The following is a 13,641-nucleotide window of genomic DNA, read 5'->3' on the forward strand; positions in this document are numbered from 1 at the left end:
TCCTCCATAACCTATTCTACAAATCCATTATCATCCTGACACCAAAATCTGGCAAGGGCACAATAAAAAAGACAGCTACAGGCCAATATCCCTGATAAACACAGACACAAATATTTGCAACAAAATAACAGTAAACTGAATCCAGCAGCACATCACAAAGGTAATCCACCACAATTAAGTGAGCTGTATTCCTGCAATGCAAGGATAGCTCAGCATATGGATATTAATAAATGTGATTCATCACATAAATAATTAAAAACCATATATGATCATCTCAATAGAGGCAGAAAAAGCATTTGGTAAAATCCAACATCCCTTCTTAATAAAACCACCCAACAAACTAGGCATCAAAGGAACATACCTCAAAATAATAAGATCCATCTATAATAAACCACAGCCAACATCATACTGAATGGGCAAAAGTTGGAAGCATTCCCCCTAAGAACTAGAAGAACACAGGGATGACCACTCTCGTCACTCCTACTCCATATAGTACTTGAAGACCTAGCCAGAGTGATCAGGCAAGAGAAAGAAATTAAAGGTATGCAAATAGAAAAAGAGAAAGTCAAATTATCTTTCTTCACTGCTGAGATCACTCTATACTTAGAAAACCCTAAAAACTCGCCAAAATGCTCCTATAACTGATAAATGACTTCAGTAACGTTTCATGATACAAAATCGATGTACAAAAATCAGTAGCATTTATATATGCCAATGGCATTCAGGCTGAGAGTCAAATCAAGAACGCAATCCCATTTACAATAGCCAAAAGAAGAAATAAAATACCTCAGGATATATTTAACCAAAGAAATGAAAGATCTCTACAAGGAGAACTATAAATGCTGCTGAAAGAAATCAGAGATGATGCCAAAAATAGAAAAACATTTCATGCTCATGGGTTAGAAGAATCTATGTCATTAAAATGGCCATAGTGCCCAAAGCAGTTTACAGATTCAATGCTATTCCTATCAAAGTACAAATGTCATTTTTTTCACAGAAATAGAAAAAACTATTCTAAAATTCATATGGAACCAAAAAAGAGCTTGAATAAACAAAGCAATCCTGAGCAAAAAGAAAAAAGCTGGAGGCATCACATTACCTGTCTTCAAACTATACTACCAGGCTACAGTGTACAAAACAGCATGGTACTGGTACAAAAACAGACACATAGACCAATGGAAGAGATAGAAAACCTAGAAATAAAGCCACACACCTACAACAAACTGATCTCTAGCAAACTTAACAAAAATAAGCAATAGGGAAAAGACTCTCCTATTCAGTAAATAATGTTGGGACAACTGGCTCTACATTTGCAGGAGAATGAAACTGGAGCCCTACCTATTGCTGCATACAAAAATTAACTCAAGATGCATTAAAGACTTAAATGTAGGACCTCAAACTATAACAATCCTAGAAGAAAACCTAGGAAATACCCTTCTCTATATCGGCCTTCACAAATAATTTATGGCTAAGTCCTCAAAAGCAATTGCAACACAAATAAAAATTACCAAGAGGGACCTAATTAAACTAAAGAGCTTCTGCACAACAACAACAACAAAAAATATCAAGGGAGTAAACAGACATCCTTCAGAATGAGAGAAAATATTCACAAACTATGCATCTGACAAAGTTTTAATATCAACAATCTATAAGGAAATTAAACAAATACATAAGCAAAAAACAAATAACCCTATTAAAAAGTAGGCAAAGGACATGAACAGATACTTCTGAAAAAAAGACATGTATGTGGCCAAAATCATATGCAAAAGTGCTCATCATCACTAATCATCAGAGAAACGCAAATTAAAACCACAATGAGATACTATCTCTCACCAGTCAGAATGGCTATGTTAAAAACCAAGCAAGCAAACAAACAAACAGACAATAACAACAAAAAACAAACAGATATTGGCAAGACAGCTGAGAAAACAGACACAAAAATGGTTGGTGGGAAGGTAAGTTAGTCTAGCCATTATGGAGAACAATTTGGAGATTCCTCAAAGAACTAAGAGTTGAACTACCATTCAACCCAGCAATCCCATTACTGGGTATATGCCCAAAGGAAAAGAAATCATTCTACCCAAAAGATACATGTACTCATATGTTCATTCCAGCAGTATTCACAATAGCAAAAACATGGATTCAACGCAGTTGCCCATCAATGGTGGACTGGATAAAGAAAATGTGATACATATATGCTATGGAACACTATGCAGCTATATAAAAGAAAAAAATCATGTTCTTTGTAGCAACATGAATGCATCTGGAAGCTGTTTTCGTAAGCGAATTAACACAAGAACAGAAAACCAAATACCACATATTCTCACTTATAAGTGGGGGCTAAACATAGGGTACACATGGACATAAAGATGGGAACAATAGACACTGGGGACTACTAGGTTGGGGAGAGAAGAAGTGTAGACGATTGCTGAAAAACTACCTATTGGTTACTATGCTCACTACCTAGGTGATGGGTTCGATCATACCCCAAATCTCAGCATCATGCAATATACCTTTGTAACAAACCCGCACATGTACCCCCTGATTCTAAAATCAAAGTTAAAAAGAAGAACACAATTCTAAGATATATGCATAGCCTTCCTTAGATTTTAAGGTATTGTGAATCAGAAAACATTAAGAACCATTGCTCTAAAATAAATACAAGTACATAATTTTAACATGGTGAATGCTAAATGCTCTCACCTCAGTGGATATAATTTTTAGCTGATTAGCTGGTTTTAACTTTTTAATTTAATTTAATTTAATTTTAATTTTTATTTTTATTATTTATTTTATTTATTTATTTGAGATGCAGTCTCACTCTGTCGCCCAGGCTGGAGTGCAGTGGTGAAATCTCCGTTCACTGCAAGCTCCGCCTCCCAGGTTCACACCATACTCCTGCCTCAGCCTCCCAAGTAGCTGGGACTACAGGCACCCACCGCCAAGCCCGGCTAATTTTTTGTATTTTTAGTAGAGATGGGGTTTCACCGTGTTAGCCAGGATGGTCTCGATCTCCTGACCTCATGATCCGCCTGCCTTGGCCTCTCAAAGTGTTGGGATTACAGGCTTGAGCCACCGTGCCCAGCCCTTTTTTATTTTTAAAAAATAAAAATTATGAGTATGAGAATAATACTTGTTAGCATGTATTTGGACACTGAAAAATACAGTGTGCTTCTGTCATACAACCTACTTTCCCAGAACTTAATCAGGCATTATTGCTAAAAATAAAACAAAAACACACTACACAATAAATCAAGAACATCCACATTGGGATATGTATCCTCCAGGCAATTAACAATATATATCTGTATTTCAAACTTTTCATTTTGAAATAATTATAGATTCACAAGAGTTGCCCAAAAAATTGCAGAGGTAGATCCCATGTATTTTTCACCCAGTTTCCACCAACATGAACATCTTGCTTAAAAACAGCACAATATCTAAACCAGGAAATTGACATTGGTACAGTCCACAGAGCTTATTTAGATTTCATCATTTTGCATATTTATTTGTATATGTGTAGTTTCCATGCAATTTTATCTGTGTGTAGATTTGTATAACTACTACCACACGTGAAGTGTTCCATCACCACAAGGCTCCTTCATTCTATCCTTTTATAAGCACACCACCCACCACCATCTCTAATTCCTAGTAGCCACCAATCTGTTCTCCATCTTTATAATTTTGTTATATCAAGAAAATTTTATAAATGGAATTACATAGTATGTAACCTTCTGAAATGGGCTTTTTTCCCCTTGAGATCCATTCTAGTTGTTGCATCAATATTTTTTTTCTTTTTGTTGCTGCACAGTATTCCATGGTATGAATACAGAACTATAACATTAACCTGTGGAGGAATATTTGAGTTCTTTCTAGTTTATGGCTGTTACCAAAGAAAAAATAAAACTACTATGAACATCCATGTTAATATATATGTACATTATATATAGAGAATATATATATATATATATATGCACACACACACAAAGTCTTACATGTAAATGCTGACATCAGATTCATTCATAATAGTAAAAAACTCAATACAAACCAAATATCCATCAACTAGATTATAGATGAACAGTAGTGGAATATCCACACCCATACAGTAAAATATTATTCAGCAATTAAAATGAACTACTGATGCTTGCAATGCCATGGATGAATCTCAAAGCATTATACTAAACAAAGAGAGTTAGAAACAAATGAGTACCTACTTCTAGGATAGGCCATGTGCCATGTCATATGGTATAGTTTAGATATTTGTCTCTGCCCAAATCTCATGCTGAAATGTAATCCTCAATCTTGGAGGTGGGACCTGGTGGGAAGTGATTGGATCACAGGGGCAGATCCCTCATAGCTGGGTTGAGTCATCCCCTTAGTGATAAGTGAGCTCTCGTTTTGAGTTTACATGAGATCTGGTCATTTAAAAGTGTGTGGCACCTCTCCACTCCACACACACTCTCTCTCACTTTTGTTCCTGCCAGATGAGATGCCTGCTCCCCCATCACCTTCCACCATGATTGCAAGATTCCTGAAGCCTCCCTAGAAGCAGTTGCTAGTACTATTCTTCCAGTACAGCCTGCAGAACTAGAAGCCAATTAAACCTATTTTCTTATTAATTACCCAGTCTCAGGTATTTGTTTACAGGAATATGAGAATGGCCTAATACACCATACAACAAACCTAAATAAATGTTTTTTTAAAAAAAAGTATCACAAAAATATTCTCCAACCACAATGAAATAAAACTAGAGATTGATAGCAAGAAAAATCCCTAAATTTGTGAAAGTTAAATAACACACTCCTAAATAACCCGTGGACCAAAAAAGAAATCAAAAGGGAAAACATAAAATATTTTGAAATGAATTAAAATGAAAATACAACATATCAACACTAGTAGAATGCTGCTAATATAATGCTTAGAGGAAATTGCATAGTTATAAATTTCTACATTAGGAAAGGAGATCTCAAATCAATAACCCAACCTTCCATTTTATGATACTCAAAAAAGAAGAGCAAGCTAAACCTAAAGCAAGCAGAAGAAAGGAAATAACAAAGATTAGGGTAGAAATACAGAATAGAAGTGTAATAGAGAAGACCAATAAAAACAAAAAAAAAGTTTCTTTGACAAAGTCAACCAAATTGACAAACACTTAATTAGACTGACCATGATAAAGAGAGAGGAGATTCAAATTCCCAGAATCAGAAAACAAAAGATGAAACATTACCACAACCTTACAGAAATATAAATGATTATAAAGGAATTCTATGAACAATTGTAAGCCAAAAATTGGAAAATTTAGATGAAATGGACAAATTTCTACACAGACACAAAGTATCAAAACTGGCTTAAAAAGAAGTAAGCCATTTTACTAGATCTGTAACAAGTAGGAAGGTTGAATTACTAATCAAAAGACTACCTACAAAGAAAAGACCAGACCTAGATTATTTCACTGCTGACTTCTACCAAACACTCAAAGAAGAATGCCAATTCTTCAAAAACTCTTCCAAAAAATTGAAAAAGAGTGAACATCTTTCAAATTACTTTATGAGGCCAGTATTATCCTGATACCAAAAACAGACAAGACATCACAAGAAAAGAAAACTATAGACCAATATCTTTATAGACACGTATGCAAAATCTTTAACAAAATATCAGTGAACTGAACCCAGCAATATGTATATATTTATTATATATAAATTATATATCAAAATTAAATGAGGTTTATTCTAAGAACGCAAGGTTGGTTTAATATCAGAAAATCAATTAATACAATATGATCAATAGAAGTTTTAAAAATTACATGATCATATCAGTAATGCAGAAAAAGCATTTGACACAATCCAAAACCCTTTTATTATTTAAAAAAAACACTCAAAAATCTAGGAATAGACATGAACTTCCTCAACCGGATAAAAGCCATCTATAAAAAACCCACAACAAATCTATGCCTAATGGTACAAAACTAAATACTTCCTCCTAAGAGCAGGAACAAGACAAAGATATCCATTCTCTCTTCTATTCAACATTATACTGAAGGGACTAGTAAGGGAAATTATGCAAAAAAGAAAGAGAAGGAGAAGGAAAGAGAGAGAAGGAAAGAGAGAGGAGGGAAGGAAGGAATGAAGGAAGGAAGGAAGGGAGGGAGGAAAGGAGAGGAAGGAAACAAGGAAGAAAGGAAAAATTAAAAATTAAAGGTATCTGGATTGGAAAGGAAGAAGTAAAGCAATCTATATTTATAGAAGACATGATCTTGTATGTAGAAAATCCTAAGAAATTCATTAAAAAATATTAGATCTAATAAATCAGTTCAGCAAGGTTTCAGGATACAAGACCAATATGTAAAAATCAATGTATTTCTATCCGATTGCAATGAACTAACTGAAAATAAAATTAAGAAAACAATTCCATTTACAATAGCACTGAAAATATTTAGGAATAAATTTGAAAAAGCAGTGCAAAACATACACTCTGAAAACTACCAAAATTGTTGAAAGAAAGTAAGTAAGATCAAATAGCTGAAAAAACATTCCATTTTCTTAGATGGGAAGATGTAACATTGTTAAGATAGCAATACTTGCCAAACTAATCAACAGATTTATCTCACTTCTCATCAAAATCTCAGCTGACTTTGTAGAAATTGGCAAGCTTACTCTGAATTCATATGGAATTGAACAGGAAAGAGAATAGCCAAAACAATCTTAAAAAAGAACAAAGTTGGAGGACACACAATTCCCAATTTCAATCCTTACTACAAATCAACAGTAATGAGCACAGTGTGGTACTGGCATAAAGATAGACATGTAGATTTATGGAATAGAATTGAGAGTACATAAATAAACCCTACATTTCTAGTTAACTGTTTTTAGACAATGATGTCAAGACTATTCAATATGGAAAGAATAGTCTTTATAACAAATGGTGCTGAGACAACTGCACTGCTTCATGCAAAAGAATGAAATTAGACCCTATGCAAACTTTCCTTACACAAAATTAACTCAAAATAGATCAAAGCACTAAACGTAAGAGCTAAAATTATAAAATGCTCAGAGGAAAATATAGGTAAAACTATCACCTGGATTTAGAAAAGATTCGTATAAATGACACTACACATGTGCACCTCGTAGAAATGACACTAAAAGCATGAGCAACAAATAAAAAAATAGGTAAATTGGCTTCATCAAAATTCAAAATGTGTTTCAAAGGATGCCATCAAGGGAGTGAAAAAAAAATAATCCACAGAATGGGAGAAAAAATTTGCAAATTGTGTATCTCATTTGCATCTAGGAATTTGCATCTAATCTAATACAAGGAACTTGTATATAGTATACAAAATAAACTCTTACAATTCAGTAAAAAATACTACTAATTTTTAAATGGGCAAGGGATATGAACAGACATTTCTGTAAAAAAGATAAAAATGGTCAGAAAGCATGTAAAAAGTTGCTCAACATCCTTAGTGATCAGAAAAATGCAAATCAAAACCACAATGAGATAAAATCAATGAAAATGAGTAGAATCAAAAAGTCAGATAATAATAGGTGTTGGCGAGAACATGGAGAAATCAGAACCCTCATACACCACAGGTTGGAATGTAAAATGATGCCAATGCTTAGGAAAACAGCCTAGTAGTTTATCAAATAATTAAAAATAGAGTTATCCTATGACCCGGAAATTCTACTTCACTAGGAGAAACAAAAATATATTTCCACACTTTTACACAAATGTTCATGGTAATATATTCTTATAGCCAAAAGGTAGAAACAGCTCAAATGCCTATCAACTGATGAATGTATTTAATATCAACCAAATGTACTATATATATATAATGGAATGTTATTCACCCATAGAAAGGAATGAAGTACTGACCCATGCTACAACATGAATGAGCCTTGAAAACATGATGCTAAATGAAAAAAAAAACAGGCACAAAAGACCACATGTTATATGCTTCCATTCATATGAAATGTCCAGAACAGGAAAATCTATACAGGAAGTAGGTTAGTGATTACTCAGGACCGTGGGAATAGGGAGGTAGGGGAATGTTATCTAAAAGGTATGAGATTTATTTTTGAGATAATGAAAATGTTCTAAAACTGACTGAGGTGATTGTTGCACATTATCACTGAATATACTAAAAACCATTGAATTGCACACTTTAAACGGTGAATTGTATAGTATGTGAATTATAGTTCAATGAAGCTGTTACAATTTTATTAAAAGAATACCTACTGTATGTTTCCATTTATATGAAATTCTAGAAGAGGCGATATTATAATGACAATAATTAAGTAGATCAGTCATCATCATGGACCATGTATTAGTCTATTCTCATGGTGCTTATAAAGACGTATCCGAGACTCGGTAATTTATAAAGAAAAGAGGTTTAATTGAGTCACAGTCCCACATGGCTGGGGAGGCCTTACAATCATGGTGGAAGGCAAAGGAGAAGCAAAGTCATGTCTTACATGATGGCAGGCAAGAGAGTCTTCGCAGGGGAACCCCCATTTATAAAATCATCAGATCTCGCGAGACTTATTTACTACCATGAGAACAGTATGGGGAAAACCACCCCCATATCCAAACCACATCAGACCAGGACTGGGGAGAGGGATGGACTGCAGAAAGGCCCAAGAAGAATTTTCAAGATTATGGAATTATTCTACATCATGATTCCGTGGTGGTCATGTTACAGTATACATTGTCAAAACATCGTTTGTTCATTTAAAATTAAGGACTTTTAATATATTCAAATTATATCTCAAGGCTGATTTTCAAGATAAAAATTTTTTTTCAATACAAAGTGATGTGAGATTTTGTTAGGTCATGAATTTTCTAGACAAAATACCAATGCCAAGTGACAGCACAAATATTTTGATAGCCTTGGTAAACACTAAATACTTTATCTACTCCATCCAGTTTTCTTACGAAAGCAGATTTTTCACATCATTGCAAAGTATTCTTCCATTAGGTGGTCAGACATTGACACATCTGGTCATAAATGGGTCCCAAAACACATATCTAGCTTTGAGATAAAGATCTTTAGTTATATGATAGAATCTATAAAGTGGAAATCATATATGGATACAAAGCAGTATTCTTCCCTAAATAGTTATTCAGAAAACAGAGTTTCTTCATATGCAAGTCTTTATATATTTTCTCATTACAGAGTGCTTTCTCAAATACTTTATTTTGAACTTGTCAAAATTGAGTCTTTAAAAAAACAGAAATAAATTTAACACAGATTTGGTGTTTTTCCTGGAGAAATGATCTCATTATGGCAAGACTGGTTGTCATTGTAAACAAGTCTTTTAAAGAGCAGTCCAGAAAGTGATTACACTGGGGAGATCTGGAATACAAACCTACAGGACAAATGGTGGACTTCATTTACTTGTATGCTTTGGTAAAATTAATATACTAAAGATGAATGGGGTTGAATTTTAATAAGCTAATGTTTGGGGTCCAAAGCTGAATGGGGTTGAACTTTAATAAGCTAATGTTTGGGGTCCATGTGCAATGATTCTGGTTGTTAATTGTTAGTAGGTGAATGCACAGTCATGTTCTCTGGGCCTAACCTACTGGTCTTGCTCTGCCTTGGGAGAGAAGGGTCAACCAATCAAGGGATATGCTGAAACAAAATAGGAAGCTACATCTGTTACAGATCTCTGACTTGAGACCAAGACATCTGCCCATCAGAACTGTGGCCAATTTCACTGTTAGTGGATGTGCATGTTTCACTAGGAACACACTGAAAAGTCAAAAACAGCCCGTTAGTTTCCCAGGGAATGAATAACAAGCATAATGATAACGCCCAATTTTAAAGGTGGTGGTTTCACATACCTCAAATATTTCCATGACAGAGGCCAAATAGCATAATGTTTGAGAACATGGACTGGGAAACCAGACAGCATGGCTTTGCATCTTGAATCTACCATTTATAAATCACTAACCTTTCTATGCCTCAGTTTCCTCTTCTGCAAAACAAGGATATTAGTAGCACTTAATATCTACGGGGTTGATTCATGGGTTGAATAAGTTAGTAGATGTAAAGCGCTCAGAACAGTACCAAGCAGCATTTAAGTTTCATTTATCACTTGAGGTAGGATAGGCAAATGTCATTATCCCCCTTTCACAGATGGGAGAAAGGCTTAGAAAGTGTGAGTGAATCACACAGCCAACCAGTGGCTGAGTCAGAACCAAACTGTTCAACTTCTGACTCTAGTGTTCTACCCTGTCAGTCACACATCCTGATATGGTTTGGATCTGTGTGCCCACCCAAATCTCAGGTTGAATTGGAATCCCCAATGTTGAAGGTGGGGCCTGGTGGGAGGTGACTGGTTCATGCGGGTGGTTTCTCATGGCCTAGCACCATCCCATTTTGTAGTGTCCTTGCAATGGTGAGTGAATTCTTGTGAGATCTGGTTGTTTAAAAATGTGTAGCACACAGAGAGGGGAACAACACACACCAGGGCCTGTTAGGGGGTAGGGAGTGAGAGAAGGGAACTTAGAGGATGGGTTAATAGGTGCAGAAAACCACCATGGTTAATAGGTTAATAGGTGCAGAAAACCACCTTATACCTGTGTAACAAATCTGCATGTTCTGCACATGTATCCTGTTTTTGTTTTTTTGGGTTTTTTTTGTAGAAGAAATAAAAAAAATCAGATTACGCACTGAAAAAAAAAAAGTGGGTATCACCTCCCCCATCTTTCTCTTGCTTCAGCTCCTACTATATGGGACATCTCGTGCCCCCTTTTCCACCATGATTGGAAAATTCCTGAGGCCTCCGCAGAAGCAGAAGCTGCTATTCCTCCTGTACAGCCTGCATAACCATGAGCCACTCTTTTCTTTATAAATTACCCAGTCCCAGTTATTTCTTTACAGCAGTGCAAGAATAGACTAATACACATCCTTAAATTCAGAATCAAAGATAAGCCTGTCTCATTCAACAGTAAGAAAACCAATTAGCAAGGATCCATTCACTTTCTCACTGGGACACTTTAGAAACTGCAAAAACTTGCATAGGCCATTACAGCAGTGCTTTTCAAAATGCCATCCGAGGGTCAAATATTCAGTTCAGTGGGTTGCAACTTTTAAAAGAAGTAAAACACAGTAGAGTAGGAAATACAATGCATCAAAAATTATAAGGGTAATTACTATATTGTGATATGTTGGTTTAATTACATACATTCTGTACTCATGTGCACATATGCATGTGATAGACAGCATTATTTCCCACAATTATTCACTCCCTGGGCCACCTGCCCTTCCTTGTTGGAGAATTATGCCAGCCATCGTACTCTGTTGCTAGCTCACTTGCAGAGTTCCTGTGACCGTGGTGTGCTTCCCCACCATATTGATATTTGCAGTGGGCCATGAGACTCACTACAGTCAATGGAGTGTAAGCATGCGACTTACACCAAGCCTGAGCGGTAGTGTTTAGAGCAATTATATAGGTTGGCTCAGCGCTTTACTCTTTCCCTTTGCCATAAGCTCATCTTAGGATGGGGCTCCTGCCTTAGGCAGAGTTCTGGAATGACAAACTACTTGGAACAGGGTTGTGGCCCTTCTACAGACTAGAAGAGAGAGTTACAGACTAGAGCAGAGCCACCACTGATGAACAGCCTGCATGTACATAATGAGGAATTAACCTTTGTTTTGACACCCCTGAGATTTTCAGTTGTTTGTTACCATAACATAACCTGGCCAAAGATGACTAACAGGTATGTTTATGTGTATTGGATTGATGAGATAAATGTATTTCTTACTGAGGAAGATGGTCAAACAATTCAAAATCACTTGATTAATTAACTGTCTCAATCAGTTTGGGCTGCTATAACAGAATCTCATAGATGGGGTGACTGAAACAACGAACATTTACTTCTCACAGTTCCGAAGTTTGGAAGTCTGAGATCAGGGTGACAGCAGGATTGGGACCTTGGTGAAGGCCGTCTTCCTGGTTTACAAATGTTCGTCTTTTTGTTGTAGCCTTACACGGTGGAGAGAGTGTGAGCTCTGGTCTCTATATTCCTTCTTAGGGGCACTAATAACATTCACGAGGGCTCCCCACTCATGGCCTAATTACTTCTAAAGGTCCCACCTCCAAATACCATCATATTGGGGATTTAGGCTGTAGAATTTAACTTTGGGGAGACACAAACATTCAGTCTATAGCAATGACCATGATTCTTTTAAGACCAGCCTGGCTAACATGGTGAAATGCTGTCTCCACTAAAAATACAAAAATTAGCTGGCATGGTGGCACGTGCCTGTAATCCCAGCTACTCCAGGGGCTGAGGCACAAGAATCCCTTGGACTTGGGAGGCGGAGGTTGCAGTGAGCTGAGATAGCACCACTGCACTCCAGCCTTGGCAACAAAGTGAGAGTCTGTCTCAAAAAGAAAGAAACTTGGTTCTTTAAAACATTAGTTTAGTTCACTTGACACACTTAGGTATTTCTCTAGATTTCCTATTTGTTTATATTAGTTTGAAAATGCTTCACTTGTATTTTTATTTTTGCCCGCTTTTCATAGGACAGACTTTAATTCCTTCTATCCCATAAGAATTAGACCAACGTTTTTTCAAATTATGGCATCTGTGTATCAGTTAACAGGTTTTCAGACATGTGCACTGCCTTACATAGAAAATTATAGTAAGAATGCAACAGCATTTATTATTTAGTGGTAATAATAATTACATGTTAATGAGAGAGACTGTTTTGTAATATACTAATAATATAAACTAATATCATAAATGAAGTAAGGTACACAATGACATCTGGGTCAAATGTAGATCCAGATTATGAAGACCCTGCCAGCTCATTATCTGACACTGAAGATAATAATCATACCACATAAAACAATCAAATGTTGGAACTTGAAGGATCACAGTGAATGGAATCCTAATCACCTCTGGTTGTCTTCAGCTCTAGAAAGTGGTTTTTCTTTTGCTGTGGCAGTTTTTGGATGGGTGTTTAATCATACCAAAAAACATGTCAATGATTTCTTTCACTGTTGAGCGGGAGTGAGGGAAACACAAAGCATTTGAAATGAATTCAACTTGCAAAGACTGAGGTGTTTGTACCACAATTTGTTCTTCTTAAAAAATTCTGGTGTCTTATCTCTAACAATAAAAAAAATGACAATGCTTCCTTGAAGTGATAGGTGCATGCACTCAAAACTGAATAAATCACTGAAATCTGCCACTTGAGCAAACCATCTGAACTGACAGAAACAGTCTTTACTGGCATCATCATTGTAATGAAGAAATGTGATTTTTAAATCCCATCTTTCATCTTCAAGGTTCACTTAAACATCTTGTTCCATAACAGAAGTGTGAAAGGGTAGAGTTTGGAAACTGCTACATATTATTTTTTACAGTATTCTGTAAAGAGTTAAAATCAATAGCCATAATTTATTAATATTCATATTTTTTACTATTTCTTTAATATTAAACCAAGATCTGGAGACATACTATTTTCTATAAATAGTGATATTAGATTGATAATCAGGCACAACTTCTTTAATTCAAAATCCTTCAATGCTTCATATGTAGTTGCCGCTCCTTTGCTACTGATTACAACATACGTCTTCTATTCCACCTCATAGCTTTCTAATGACCATCAAACAAAATATCTCATCTGCA

At 35.6% G+C, this 13,641-nt stretch overlaps 1 protein-coding gene across 1 annotated transcript in view; it reads right to left on the bottom strand.

The window, feature by feature from the left end:
* The window catches only part of SUCLG2 (succinate-CoA ligase GDP-forming subunit beta), a 374,531-nt gene that overhangs the window by 39,391 nt on the left and 321,499 nt on the right, over window positions 1-13,641 (bottom strand). The gene's annotated exons all lie outside the window — the stretch shown is intronic.

This window comes from Hylobates moloch, unplaced genomic scaffold (genome assembly GCF_009828535.3).
Source record: "Hylobates moloch isolate HMO894 unplaced genomic scaffold, HMol_V3 SCAFFOLD_4, whole genome shotgun sequence".
Classification (NCBI taxonomy): Eukaryota; Metazoa; Chordata; class Mammalia; order Primates; family Hylobatidae; genus Hylobates; species Hylobates moloch.